We start from the raw sequence: 12,136 nt of genomic DNA, 5'->3' as shown, positions 1-12,136 counted from the left end.
AGCCGAGCTTGGCGAGAAAAAGAAGGAGAAGGCGCTCCTGCTGGGAGGGAACGGCAGGCGAGGCAGAGGCCTGGCTGTTTCAGAAGCTCAGAGAGGCAGAGAGGTCAGTGGATGAGACCTTTAGGGACCTATTAGCTGTGTCCCACTCCCAGGATGAGTGCTCCTCTGCTGTCACAGACATACGGGTCTCGGGGAAGGAGGGCGTCATTCTGAGGAAGAGGGAAATGATACCTTAGGAGGGACCCATTCCTCGGAAGTTTCCTCTTGCCCTAAGGATGTGCCTCCGGGGGGAGGGGGGCTTGTGGTAGTGGGAGATTCAATCTTTGGACACAGAGACAGCTGGGTTTGTGATGGGCGTCTGGACCGCATGGTGAATCGCCTGCCTGGTGCGAAGGGTGCAGATATCAAAAGGGGATCCGGGGCATCTGGGAAATTGCAGGCCGGTTAGCTTAATGGCTGTTCCGGGTCAATTGGTTGAAGACATTTTTAAAGAGAAAAGTAGTCAGCAGTGAGTAGGACAAGCCCTGCTGAACAAGAATCAACATGGCTTCTGCAAAGGTGAGTCCTGTCTCACTAACCTTTTAGAGTCCTTTGTCACCGTCTATACGTTTACTTTGTCGGTAAACGTATAGACGGGTGATCCGGTAGACATTGTTTACTTGAACTTCCAAAAGGCTTTTGATAAAGTCACCAAAGACTCCTGAGTTGGGATGTATGGATTCCCCACCGTCTGTTCCAGTAGGGAATCCGCGGGCGGGGGGGTGATCCGTTCCTCCACCCCTGGAATCCCTGCGGAGTGGCTCCACTCCGCGAGGATTCCACAGAGCCAAGGGCCGCTGCTTATCTGAATCAACCGGAGCCCTTCGCTGGGATTGTTGAGCTTGGAAAAAAGGAGGGTAAGGAGAGACATGATAGAGGTGTACAAAATGATGCATTGCATGGAGAATGTGGAAAGGAAGACATTTTTCTCCCTCTCTCCAAATACTAGAACCCAAAGGGGTCATCCCATGATGCTGATTGGTGGGAGATTCAGGACAGATGAAAGGAAGGGCTTCTTCACATGGTGCCTAGTTAAACTATGGGATTTGCTACCACACGATATAGTGATGGCCACCAATTGGGATGGCTTTAAAAGGGGGCTGGACAAACTCCTGGAGGAAAAGGCTATCAGTGGCTACTAGTCCTGATGGCTCTGTGCTACCTCCAGTACCAGAGGAAGTGGGACTTTGTACACCAGTTGCTGGGGAACATGGGTGGGAGGGTGCTGTTGCGCTCATGCCCTGCTTGTTGGTTCCTGGTCGACAGCTGGTTGGCCAGTGTGTGAACAGAATGCTGCACTGGATGGACCCTGGGTCTGATCCGGCAGGGCCCTTCTCGTGTTCTTAAGGTGCCTGTTGGCAAGCAGAACGTTCCTGGTTCAGTCCCCAGTATTTTCTCCGAAAGGGAGGCTGGGGAGCCCGCCTGGGGAAGAACCTTGCTGGCCAGGATGCCTCACTGGTCTGAGTCAGTATGAAGGCAGCTTCATGTCAGTTCTGCCTTGCAGCTGCAGATGACGCGAAGGGAGGCCTTTGTGCACCAGCTCAGAACTGCAGCTCTTCTTCGGGCATTCAAAGAGGTGAACGGCCCCCACCCACTACTGAGAGTCCTGGATTCTGCCTGGCCCCCATTGTGAAAACCACGTTGCGCTGTCTTCCTGGAACATTCATCCCAGGTCCAAGGCTGGTAGTTCTGCACCTGAATTGGGGGCTGGACATTTATATCCCCCTTTCCAAACACAAAAGCACTTTCACTTGCCTCTCCGACACAACCTCCACCCCTAAAATTGTTTCCTTCCATAGAACTGCGCTGGGATTTCCTCCTCTTCTCTCAAGGGGGTCTCTATAACTGTTATATCAGCTGCGTGACAGGCAGAAGTTCAAGTGGTACAGCATTTCCTGTTGCTCCCTGTCACGCAGCACTCCAATGTACAGAACCTCCGTTAGGGGCAGCGGGGGGGGGGGGGGTACTGTTTCAATCCAGTATTAAACTAAAGCTATTCTTTGGTTGGGTCTTGGAATCGTAGAATATTAGTGGTGGAAGGGATGCTGGACGCCATCTACTTCAACCCCCGCTGCCTTGAAATGTCCTCCCATCGGTTCTAATGCTCTGCAGCAACAGAGAGTGTGTCTGCTCCGTCTTCTAAACCACAGCCCATCACGTATTCGGGGACATCAAACTACATTATCTTAAATCATCATCTTTTGGATTTCCATAAAATTATCAGGAATATAAGATAGTAGTTGTGGGAAAGGTGTTAGCTGGCCAATTTAGTGCTTGGTCATGCCAGCAAGGTGATGCTCAAAATCCTACAAGCTTGGCTTCAGCAGTATGCGAACCGAGAACTACCGGAAGTACAAGCTGGGTTTCGAAGAGGCAGAGGAACTAGAGATCAAATCGCCAACATTCGCTGCATCATGGAGAAAGCAAGAGAATTCCAGAAAAATGTCTATTTCTGCTTCATTGACTATGCTAAAGCCTTTGATTGTGTGGATCACAACAAACTGTGGCAAATTCTTAAAGTGATGGGAGTACCAGACCACCTTACCTGTCTCCTGAGAAACCTGTACGAGGGTCAAGAAGCAACAGTAAGAACCAGACATGGAACAACCGAGTGGTTCCAAATTGGGAAAGGAGTACGACAAGGCTGCATATTGTCACCCTGCTTATTTAACTTATATGCAGAGTACATCATGAGAAATGCCAGGTTGGATGAATCAGAGGTCGGAATTAAGATTGCTGGGAGAATTATCAACAACCTCCGATATGCAGACGATGCCACCCTAATGGCAGAAAGAGAAGAGGATCTAAAGAGCCTCTTGTTGAGGGTGAAAGAGGAGAGTGCAAAAGCTGGTTTGAAACTCAACATTAACAAAACTAAGATCATGGCATCTGGCCCTATCACTTCCTGGCATATAGAAGGGGAAGAAATGGAAGCAGTGACAGATTTTACTTTCTTGGGCTCCAAGATCACCACAGACGGTGACTGTAGCCATGAAATTAAAAGACGCTTGCTCCTTGGGAGGAAAGCTATGGCAAACCTAGACAGCATAGTAAGAAGCAGAGACATCACCTTGCCGACAAAGGTCCGTCTAATCAAAGCTATGGTTTTCCCAGTAGTAAGGTATGGCTGTGAGAGCTGGACTATAAGGAAGGCTGAGCGCCGAAGAATGGATGCTTTCGAACTGTGGTGCTGGAGAAGACTCTTACGAGTCCCCTGGACTGCAAGGAGGTCAAATCAGTCCATCCTAAAGGAAATCAACCCTGAGTGCTCATTGGAAGGACAGATAATGAAGCTGAAGCTCAACTATTTTGGCCACCTAATGCGAAGAGAAAACTCCCTGGAAAAGACCCTGATGCTGGGAATGAATGAAGGCAAAAGGAGAAGGGGACGGCAGAGGATGAGATGGCTAGATAGCATCACGGATGCAATGAATATGAACTTGAGCACGCTCCGGGAGAGAGCGCAGGACAGGAAGGCCTAGCGTGCTATGGTCCATGGGGTCACGAAGAGTCGGACACGACTGAACGACAACAACAACCATATACTGGGTTGTGTGGCATCGATGCCCTGAGCCCTTTGGGAGGGACGGATGAAACACAGCAATTGACAGGACGGTTGCACAGGTCGTTTGCCATATTGCAGCACTCCACACAGATGGGCCCCTAGGATTTCCTCATCAGCCTTTCATCAGAGCCTGAAGTGCAAAACCAACTGAAGAGGCAAGGTGGACAACCTGTGGTCACACTGCAAGGACTGGAAAGCAGCTTCCCTTTCCCCACCTTGCCTTTCTTCAGAGAAACTGCCAAGCATCGCTCCATCCGATCTCCAGCGATTGTGAAGTCTTCACCTTAAGCCCTGATCCTTTTGGGCACAGCAGCAAAAAATGGGGAAGGAGGACTGAGCTCCAGGTCCTTGGTGCCGCACCGGAAGCCAAGCCAAGGGTTGCCACCCCAGGGCAGCTCCCTGGCAGGGAAAGCAATTCTCTCTGCAGTCCTGACTGTATCTGCCCAAAGGCCCTTGAAATCTATTTGTCCTATGAAATAAAACTGCATACAACTCATACGCAGAGATTCAGTCGTGAAGCAGCGGCCCGGCAGTGCCACTGTGGTCACGCAGCTGCTCTATGGAGGATGCCGCGATGGGCGAGAATTTCGTCTGTGTTCAGTTTTGATCAGAATGTACCCAAATCCGCCACGTTCTCCATATTCAAAGCATCACTTCTTTGAAACAGTCGCAGGGGGAGAAACTGAAACTGGTGGGCCCGTCCTGCCGGGCCAGGGTTTGAGCGCTCAGCTCGTCATGGTCTGTCTGAATCCCCGCATATTCAGCCATGCTGGTGCCGCATCACGGTCGCCGCCTCCTTGCTCTGACAGGCCGCTCATCCCTCGCGGCTGCCACACAGGCACGTCAAGGTCTTCCTCTTGCTGTCCCTGCGGAACTTGGCCAGCGCAGCCAGGTGAGAATTTTGTTTTAGTTCACTTGTTGTAAGAATTCACCAAACCTCACAAAAGTCTTGGGAGGGGAAGAACTTGGGATCTTTCAAATTCCAGTACGGGAGGAAGCGAAACTGACAGATCCACTCGGCCACCCTGTATTGCCCGCTTTCTGAAGGCAGACATCCAGCGGATGAGGTAGATAACGTGACACCATCATGTCTCCCCAAAGAACCTTGAGATACTGCTGTGCGGTCCTCAGCTTTTCTAGCCAGCACACTCAGGAGCCAGCTCTCCAAGGGACGCGCCTCCTGGGTAGCGAGGGGAGAACCAGGGATATTGGAGGTTGCCGGAATTCTCCAGTCACCACTTCGTCACTCGGTTTCGCTCGCTCCTGTTTTGTTTCCAACCTGTTCTTTGGTTTGTTCAAACAGGAAAAGGGTGCATTTTGAATGGGGAACATGCATGTATCTCTGCGCTTTTTCAAAACTGTGCATTCCCCCCACCCAATTGAGTAAAGCCTGAACATGTGCCTTTTGGAAAAATGCGCATTTCGAAGTGCACATTTTCCAAAAAACATGCATTTTCCACATGCGACTGCACATTCGGGAATGTGTGGGCATTCCTGCTAGGTTGCAGAGCGGTGTTGCAATGCGCCACCGGGGGCCCTTCTGCCACAGTGCCACCTGTGAAGCATGTACTTGTGGTGCTCGTTGTTCTCATCGTAGCATCTCAGCATTGCCCCGTTGTCTATGGCTTCTCCCACATTTGAAATGTCTTCTAGATAGTTGTCCCTGTGCTGATGGAATTTCTGGCACCTTGCAGCTGGGGTGCAGGCATGAGACCTTGGAGGGGGCCTTAGATGAGTCAGACTCAGAAGCAGGTCTGTGGGGAGGGGGCGTTGATGGGATCCGGATGGAGGAGGAGCAACATCAAAATGCACCCCTCTCCATACCACCCAGGTGAGGGCCTCCATGGCAGGCACTGTTCAGCGAGGAGGCCTTGTGATGTATGCAGACAGCTAGGGGGGAAGCTCCTTATTGTTATTTTTTTATTTAATGTATTTACAACATTTGTATACTGCTCCATATGGTGGTGTGGTGATGAATCTGATGAGGACTCCAAGTATCCTCAGCAGGAGCCCCCCACCCCACCCCACCCCACCTCACCCCAGCATGCTAGTCAGTATGCGACATCGCTCCGCCCTATCAGATGCAGGTTGGCACAGATCATCTGCCTTGCACACCTAAAGGGATTCAACTGTTACGGCTTTGCCTTTGGGCAGCGCTGGACCAAGACGCTGTCTGGGTGAGGTGAAGGCAGAGGGGGCTCCGCCCCTCCCATTCCACGTGCAAAGTCCAGCCGGTCTGCAGATGAGTCTGTCTTCGACACTGCTGACGGCACAGCACCCTCCTCCACTCCTGGAGGCAACTGGCTAGGTTAGGGGGCGCAGGGCAGGCTGGGTGGCCCACAGCTCTCTCCTCCAGCACCTTGCTGCCGCCCCACAGCATTTGCCACCTGAAGCTCCTGCCACACTTTGCTGAATGGTAGGGCTGGCCCTGACTTTGGAGTCCCTGGGAAATGTAGTTCTGCATGGAGATAAGCACTGCCTCCCGTGCCCTCACAAGACAAACTGAATCCCCAGGTCTCCTTGGTGGAAAGCCATAACTCAAACCAGCCGGTGCTGGTGCAGTAGGTGAAATCGGTGGCAGAATGGCCTGCCACCCCCCCGGGATGGGACTTACCTGGGGCGGATCTTCCTGGTGGCGGCGGCTCTGGCGGCGGCTCCGGCGGCAGTGCAGCGGCGGCGGCTGGTCTTCTGACCGGCTGCCACCGCCGCCATTTCCAGTTAAAAAACAACTACAACAAAAAACGTGATAGGCTACGTAAATGTTTATGTAGCCTATCACGGCTGACTGCAGGGTCGCAAACGGCAGCGGCTATGGCCGCCGCCGTTTGCGTCCCTACTAGCCAGCGGCCGGATGTCCGGCCGCTGGTGGAGCTGGCTGGCGACTCCGCAGAATCCCTGCGGAGCGGAGCCAGCCGGCCAGGATTCCGGGGGGGGGGAGGAACGAAGCGCCTTCCCCCTGGCGAGGATTCCAGGGGGAGGGACGGAACGCCTTCCCCCCAACCATTAGCATAATCCCTGAAAGGTAAGTGATTTTCATACATCCCTACTGGTGGGAGATGTAGTCCAGCTGATCTGGAGGGTACCATGCTGGGGAACGCTGATCTAGCCCTGCATTCACCATATGGGCTTGGGGTCTCTGGAGTCTTTTTCACCCAACCATCTGGGATACTGGGAACTAAAGCTGGAGGCCTCGCAGAAACTGTAGAACTTGCTCCTATGCGACTCCACCTGACCTTCCCCTATATGAGGAGACAGAATCCCTTCTAGGTTGCCCCACACGGATCAAACTGCTTGACAGCTCGGGCTTTGTGCAAAAGGAAATATCAAAGCATCTGATAAAACTCACACAAACAAGGGCATGGCGCAAGAGAGCTATTCACACCCATGGGCGTCTTGTCATCATATTCGATGTGTGAAATGCCGATCTGGGTCTTCCCGCTGGTACCGTTTCCTAAGAGCCCAGCGGCACCATGAGGCGTGAAAGAGGTGCTGCTGAAGATCCACCGGAGCGCCTGAAAGGGGAGGCGTCGCCGTCGGGGCCTTCCAAGGTCTTAGCTGGGGAAATGCTGCTGCCAGCCAGCTGCCGCTCAAGCTCCCGCTGGAGGGCAGAGGTGCGGGGGAGTTACTTAGGGGTACTCAGATGGACTCAGTCATTTTGCACGCCCCACTGTTACTTTATAAAGGGATACCCACAGACTATGTTTTAAGCATTGATTAACTGCAGGCAAGTGCATTTTAAAAAATATAGAAAGAAACTGATTCCATGGCCTTTGTTGGAAAAAGTTACAATAGGAAACGAAAAGAAGACAAAGCACAGTTGCCCCCCTGCAGGGCTGAGCCCCCTCCCCCTTTACCAGCGGCTGGATCTCTGAGAGGGGAAAACGCATTATATAACCTCTACTGCACACGCATATCGCCAGAGGATGCCTTTGGACACTAAGGCCGCACACGGGGTGTGGCCCCCCGCTTCAGTCACTGCAACCGGTGGGGCATATTTTTCACTGCTGCTATCATATTCCAAGAAAACAATGCTGTCCAGGTCCATCTTTCATCCAAGCAACAAACACCCTCTTAACTTTTACATCAGTGGCTATCACAGAGCAGCTACATGCAGCACATCGCTGAAGGCCTAGAGAAGATGCGTTGAGCCTCTTTCAGTCCCAGGGCGGAATTCAATGATAGAGAAGTCCTTGGGGTCCGCAGTCCAGTGGTGTGTGGGGCTAAACTGGGTCCAAAAATGCCAGACATGTGAGGCTATGTTAGCTGACGTCTCTGACTGCCAGTAAGGAAGCCTTAGGAGAGGAATTTCAGCCTTTTGGAATGAGGAAAAACTGCACAAAAGCTGGGAAACTATCATATGATTGACGGTTGGGGGACAGGGGGCTGGCCCACCTGGTGTAATGCCCCTGCAGTAGGCTTCAAACTCTTAATTTAGAGGTGCCAAGATAGTGATAAATCAGATCCAGGTTTACTTACAAGGGGATAACCTTACTGAATATCTTACAGCACGCAGGCATACCTAGTGATCTACAAAAGTCACTTACCTTTTCGACCGGTTGATCTGTGGGGGGGGGGGAGGCGCTCCACACCTCCCACCGAAATCCTAACCCAGCCGGCTCCACTCCGTGGCAACTCCGCAGAGCCACTGGCCGGGTGCATTCGCAGGCGCCGTGTGGAGCCTGCGGATGCAAATGGCAGCGGCTACAGCGGCCGCCATTTGCATTCCTGTTTTTTGGCCGTGATAGGCTACGTCAGTATTTACGTAGCCTATCACGGCAAAAATAGGGACGCGAATGGCGGCCATAGACACGGCCACCATTTGCAAAGCAGCGCAAACGGCACCACGTAAGTGTCCCATTTCGCTCACCTTTCACCAGGTGAGGGGGCGGGGGGCTTCATTCTGCCACAGATTTCGGGGGGGCCGAATGCACTGGCATTCGGCCTCACCGAGATCCATGGTGGAATTCTCTGACATCCCTAGTAGGGATGTACGAAAGTCACTTACCTTTTCGAAGGGTGACATTCGCGGTGGGGGGGGAGGCGCTCCGTCCCTCCCCCCGAAATCCTCGATGGGGGGGAGGCGATCCGTTCTCCCCCCCCCCGGAATCCTGCCCAGCTGGCTTTGCTCCACGGTCAGGCCGCGGAGCTGCCGGCCGGGCCAACCCGCAGCGGGGCCTCCTTCTGCTGCCGGGCTGCTGCGGACGCAAATGGCCTCCTGAGTAGGGGACACCATTTGCGTCCCTTTGGTAGCCCGTGATAGGCTACGTAAATATTTACATAGCCTATCACAGCAGTCCCCCCCAAAAAACTGCGTACGCAAATGGCGGTGGCTACGGCGGCCACCATTTGCATTCCCTTTTTTTCGCAGTTTTAGCTTACATAAATATTTACGTAGGCTATTATGGCGGGGGGAAAAGGAACGCAAATAGCGCCCACTACACTATTTGCATTCCCCTTTTTTTCACTGTAATAGCTTACGTAAATATTTACGTAAGCTAAAACTGCGAAAAGAAGGGAACGCAAATGGCGGCCACCGTAGCCACTGCCATTTGCATACGCGGTTTGTTTGTTTTTTCTCCAGGGGGCTATAGTTCTCCTGGGCTCCCTTCCACCTGGCAGACCAAAATCCCACTGGCCTCCGCTTGGCCTGTGCACTGCACTGCCACAAGCCCCAGGCCACCCCTCCTTCCATGGCAACGACATCTAGGTCAGACCTACTGGGTCCAGTCTGGCGTGTTCATGGACTAGCTGCTTGGCTTCCTTGGAGGCAGCATCGTGCTTCTCCCCATTCCCCCGCCGCTTTCTTTCCGCATAAGTTGTGGAGGGGGCGCATTGGCTGTGCCAGCATAGGCACGAGAGGCCTCCAGAATCCCAACAGGGCTAGAAATGACTGTACCTGCTTGTTGTCATCAGGTGGTGCTGCTCCCTCAGTTTTGTCCAGTGCCGCCCGCCCTTCTCCGGAATGACTCTGCTGCCCGTCCCAATAAATGCCTAGAAATTTCACACTTTCTGCTGGACCTTGGACTTTGGGGGGATTTACTGCCCATCCTCAGTATCCTCAGGCTCTTGGGCAGCTACGTCCACCTTTCCAGGAGAACCACATTAGGCTGCCGGTCTATTTCACCTCTGGGCACCCCTGCCCTGATGAGATCTCTCCACATCTGCTTCCAGGAAAACTTCAGGGGCCCCGGGGCCTTACCTTCCTTCTCGCCAACTGCCCGGACTCACCTGCCATGGTCTCTTGGGTCCTTTGGCTTGATTTGGGCATCCAGCTGGTCCAACTAGCTGAGCATAACGCCTACATCCTGGACCGACTGCCCTGATAGCAGCTCCTAGCATTCCCAGGAGCACTCCCTTATACGGGGGGGGGGGGGAGGCATTTCAGAGCAATTTCAGAGCAGTTTCATCCGCATGCTAGCAGTGAAAGATTCCTGATCTGGTCCGGTGAAAGCATTCCCATAGCAGGCAGCTAACATCCCCAACTTCCGGAGCTGTATTTGCGCTTCCCCCAGAGTTCACCAGTGCAGCGTGGTGGCATCCACTTCAGTGAAGTCCAGCCATGCCTGGCGCATAGCATTTATGCCCTAATCAATCGAACTATGCACACCTTGAACCGTGGGAGCCATTCGAAGGATCTGTCGTGAAGCTGGCTGGGTGGTGCCCCGCTGAGCTTTACCGTTCCCTCCCCCGTGAGCTGCACGGCATCTCCCCCTGTGTCCCAGATTCAGACCAGCCAGCACAGGCTTGCTATTTGCGTTGCCCTTATTTTCGCCGTAGTCGACGTAAATCTTTACGTAGACTACAGGAACCAAATAAGGAACGCGAATGGTGGCTCCCTATCGGGGCTGCCATTAGCCGTACGCGCTTTTTTTTTTTTTTAAGTCACCCGTGATAGGCTACATGACGATTAACGTAGCCTATCACGGCTGACTTTGCAAATCTAGCCATGATAGGCTACGTTAATCGTTACGTAGCCTATCACAGGGGCGTTTTTTTTTTTTTTACTTTTCTTGTAATGGCGGCGGCGGCAGCCGGTCGAAAGACTGGCTGCCGCCCCCGCCCCTGACGAAGACCTGCCGAACCGCCGCCGGGACCCGCCGCCGGGAGGGACATTCGTGAAAGGTAAGTCCCATCCCGGAGGGGGGGCGGGGGGGTGGAGAATTTCTCCCCGAACAACCTTCGGAGGACTGAATGCGTTGGCACTCGGCCCCCCGAAGTTTCGGGGAGAAATTCTCCCCCATCCCTAGTGAATGGCCACTGTCAATAGCTTAATTGTCACTGTCTGTACTTTCTGCATCTCAGTTCTATCCCCAACTATGTGCACATATACCTGTAGCTCAGAATAACATCTCATGCATCTGAGGAAGTGGATTCTACTCCAGCAAGGCTTATACGTCTTTTAGTCTTTAAGGTGTGACAAGACCCTTTGCGGGGTTTTCCTATGGGAATATGGTAGGCAAGCCTGGAGTATCAGATGTGCATGTGTTTGTGCATGCACTAGGGATGTCAGAGAATTCCGCAACGGATCTCGGTGAGGCTGAATGCCAGTCCATTCGGCCCCCCAAAAACCATCGCGGAACGAAGCCCCTGCCCCCCCACCCCATGAAAGGTGCGCGGGACGAAGTGCCCGCCGCCCCCACCCAAACAAAGGCATGCGAAATGAAGCACTTACCTGCTCCCATCCGTGCTGCTGTGCAAATGGTGGCCATCCTGTGGCCGCCATTCGCTTCCTCCTTCTTCAGCCGTGATAGGCTACGTAAATACTTATGTAGCCTATCACGGCTAACGCAGGGACACAATTTGCGTCCCTGCAGAGGCCGTGATAGGCTACGTAAGTATTTAAGAATGGGTGGGGGAACCCAGCGTACACAAATCTAGCCTATCACAGCAAGGGGAAAAGAACAGCAGCCTACACAAATGGCAGCGGCTACCACCATTTGCGTACGCTGGGGTTTGCCCCCTGCCGTGATAGGCTACGTAAATATTTAGATAGCCTATCACGGCTCACTACAGGGACGCAAATGACGGCGGCTACGACAGCTGCCATTTGCGTCCCTGCAGGGCTGCCCAGCGGTCGGATGTCCGGCTGCAGGTGGCTGGAGCTGGCCGGCAGCTCCGCGGCTTGGCCGCGGAGCGGAGTCAGCCGGCCAGGATTCCGGGGGGAGGGACGGAGCGCCTCCCCCCACCTGCGGAACCCGACGGAGCCAGGTAAGCGGGGTTTCATACACCCCTAGCATGCGCATGTGTGTGCACGCAACAGATCTCAGTCTGACCGGACATTTATAAGGCTTTGTCTCCTTCTTGGGGACTCCAGGAGAACTAAATTATGAGGATGAGGAGGATGAAAAAGCTGCCCATGGAGAGGGATGGGTGAACGACTGATGTCCAGGCTCATGGAGGCCCTCTGCTTCCCAGATCCACATTCATCTTACCCCTCTACACATCTCTGGAGCAACCATGCTTGGAATACTGTGTACAGTTCTGCTCACTGCACCCAAAACAGGACACGGTAGAGTTGGAAAAAGTGTGGAA

This window comes from Heloderma suspectum, chromosome 1 (genome assembly GCF_057233095.1).
Source record: "Heloderma suspectum isolate Gila_16-S chromosome 1, 16-S_ref, whole genome shotgun sequence".
Classification (NCBI taxonomy): Eukaryota; Metazoa; Chordata; class Lepidosauria; order Squamata; family Helodermatidae; genus Heloderma; species Heloderma suspectum.
This window is presented reverse-complemented; position numbering follows the sequence as displayed.